Here is a 3,119-nt window from a genome sequence, read left to right on the forward strand (position 1 = left end):
GTGTGGAATCTCTCATGGGTACAGATTGGATTCGTCACAAAGTTACCAAATCAAGAATTCCAGATAAAGTGTTTCAGCCTTCACCTGAAGATCATGAAAAGTATGGTGGGGATCCACAGCACCCTCATAAACTACATGTTGTTACCAGAATAAAAAGTACAATAAGACGACCATATTGGGAAAAAGATGTAATCAAGATGCTCGGATTAGAAAAAGCACACACTCCTCAAGTTCATAAGAACATCCCTTCAGTAAATGCAAAGCTGAAAGTGGTTAAGCATCTCATAAGAATCCAGCCTCTGAAGCTGCCTCAAGGACTTCCCACAGAAGAGAACATGGCTAACACATGCCTCAAGAGTACTGGGGAGTTAGTAGTGCAGTGGCAAATGAAGCCTGTGGACACCTGTAAGCCCAGCACTCAGGGGATGAAGGCAGAAGAATCCTTGCAAGTTCAAGGATAGACCCAGGCTACATAGTTCAAGACCAGCCTAATAACAAATGCAGCATGGTACACACCTGTAATCCCAGCACATTGGAGGCTGACACAAAAGGATCCCCATGAGTTCAAAGCCAGCCTGAACTACATAGCATGACTCTGTCAAAAAATAAAATAAAAGAGTTTAAAAAAAAGAAAGAAAGAAATATTTCTGCTTTCAGTCACAGAAACAACAAATTAAGAGCTTGGAGAGGTCTTGAAGCTCACTGAACCCAGCCCCTCCTCCCCTAGCCTCATGCACCCTGCTCCAAACTATAAAGAAAGAAAAAATGTGGAAAAAGTAGCAATCTGGCCGTAGATTGCTCTGCAAATAGGAAAAAAAAAATGAGAACAGTGATTTTCCCTTTTTTACTGGTGATAGAATGCAGGGCCTTGCACGAGTGAGGAAGATGCGCTATCACTGAGTTACAGCCGCAGCCCACGGAATTCTAGGTACTTTGATTCTCAATCTAGCATAGAAGAACATCCCGTAGAAAACTGTTTGAAGATAACCCAACTATTTGATCCAAATCTAGTGTTTAACCAAATCTGAAGTGGTTAAAAATGAGCAGGAGGGGCCAGGGAGATGGCTCAGTGGAATAAGCGCTTCCCTGGCAAGCGCAAGGGCCTGAGTTCAATCCCCGGTTCCGCAAAAAAAAAGAGCAGGAGATGAAATAAGTCAGATTTATATGCTTAAATATTGCATGATTTCTCTTATATGAGAAACTTGATATGTAAATAAAGTAAAAAATAAAAGGCAAACGATGGGGGGGAGAGAGAAAGTGTGTGTTATTATAATCCAGTATAGATAATGTATACAAAAGTGGGCTTTCACTTAGTATACTTGTCTTAGATATTTTATATGTTTTTGGCCTGTTCATCTGGCTGCTACTCTGTATTTATGATAATTAACTTGGTACAGACTTATAAAATAAATAAAGTAATCTGATTCTGACAAAGCCTTTTTTATAAGGGGCAGAGGAGAAGAGAAACAAAAGAATTGAGATGTTATGTACATATACCAATTCCCTACATGCACATAATCATTATGTACTAATATTTTTTTTTAATTTTTAAATGAGCAATAGACTCAGAGAAGTTAAGGGGTGAAAGTTGCTAGGAAGCAGCCACACTGAAACTAGGTACTTGTCTCCAATCTTAATTCTCTAGCACTGTTATTTCTAGTTGAAAAGACTGTCAGTGGGAAAAACCCACAAACTATTTAATTCTGCAACACAATACTATATAATCATAATCAGCTCCAAAATGTACATTTGAGAATAATGAAGAATTCATGGTTTCAAAGGCAAATTTAAAAGTACAAAAAGCAACCACACCAAAAACCATCTGTGGAATGATAAAAATAAAACTAAAGTATTGGTTAAACTTTCAATCTTCCACTTTCAAATGTTATCAAATGATATAATTTTGGTGTGACCTATTTTGTACTAAAGTTTCTTTTGTGTGTGGGAAGCCAGATGAGCATGTTTCTGTCAGAGACACACATATATTATTCTCAGATACATTAAACAAAATTTGGTTACCCAATGGGGCAGATTATGTTTCTGATTAAACAACTTGCTGGTTAAATATAGGATTTAAACCAGCAACAGATTACCAGTGGTTTGCTATTGTTCGGTTCTTTACAAAGGAGCAATTATTTGAGAAGCTAGGGATGGAAGAAAGAAAAGAAGCCTGCTTTTGGAATAATATAAAAGGGTTTAACTTGCAGTTTTCAAGAGAAAAGAAGAATCAAATTAAAATAAAATTGGTGTTCTGCATTGGCAGACCTAAATAGACCCAATACTGAAAAAAAGAGAAACAAAGATTGTGAAATGTGAAACTATCATCAGAATTTCAGTTGTACATTTGAAAGAAATAGGGGAAAATGTTTAAAATAGAACTGTTATTTGGTCTACCAGCTGAAAACTATTTTCTGTATGCTTTCAGTCAAGGGTTGACTTGTAAATACTAGGTAGCGTTTTGTTCCATTAAGCTGAACAGCTTTTTCTTGTAGAGAATCTTCCAAGGGTGTGAGAGTAAATAAAGACAATCCTGTATTAGAATATTTTTTAGGACAGAACTGGTGCCTCGGACACCTTTTACATTCTCAGAAGAGTGTAACAAAGCACTGGGTCCCACTTCATCACTCATTAGACCTTTTTTGCCTCATTCTCCTAAGTCAAGTAGGCGGCACTAAAGATCAAGCACTCATGGCATGAAGACAGCCAGTGTTGTATTATTTTTGCCTGAACCACAGAATTTTTGTTTTGTTTTGTTTTGTTTTGTTTTGTTTTGTTTTGTTTTACACATATGTGTCTGGTTTATTTCATTTATGAGTATATGTTCAAGTGGCATCCACTTAAACATAAAGGCTTCGAGTTTATCATTCTTTCTTTTTTCTATGTCATTTCTTTTATTTTTATTTTTTGCCATAATTTCATTGATAAACAAATAGCAATGAGACAATTTCAAATCAAATCGGTAGGACAGTTTCAATAATTAACACACTGCATACATTCTTCTTAGTGGTTACTTGCTGTACAAGATGCAGACTCGACATCCTATTTACAAACACCATTAGAACAAATCATTCTATTCATTAACAGAATGTAACTATATATCTATCCTAACCACCCTGAAT

The 3,119-nt window shown here is 36.3% G+C and overlaps 1 pseudogene across 1 annotated transcript in view; it reads left to right on the top strand.

Moving 5' to 3' along the window:
- The window catches only part of LOC101579885, a 13,735-nt pseudogene extending 13,274 nt beyond the window's left edge, over positions 1-461 (top strand). Inside the window, exon 2 of the transcript XR_002817766.1 lies at positions 25-461. The product of XR_002817766.1 is annotated as a 39S ribosomal protein L30, mitochondrial pseudogene (transcript). The remainder of the gene's footprint in view (positions 1-24) is intronic.
- The last annotated feature ends 2,658 nt before the right edge of the window (positions 462-3,119 follow it).

Source organism: Octodon degus, unplaced genomic scaffold (assembly GCF_000260255.1).
Source record: "Octodon degus isolate 3935 unplaced genomic scaffold, OctDeg1.0 scaffold00116, whole genome shotgun sequence".
NCBI classification, from domain to species: domain Eukaryota; kingdom Metazoa; phylum Chordata; class Mammalia; order Rodentia; family Octodontidae; genus Octodon; species Octodon degus.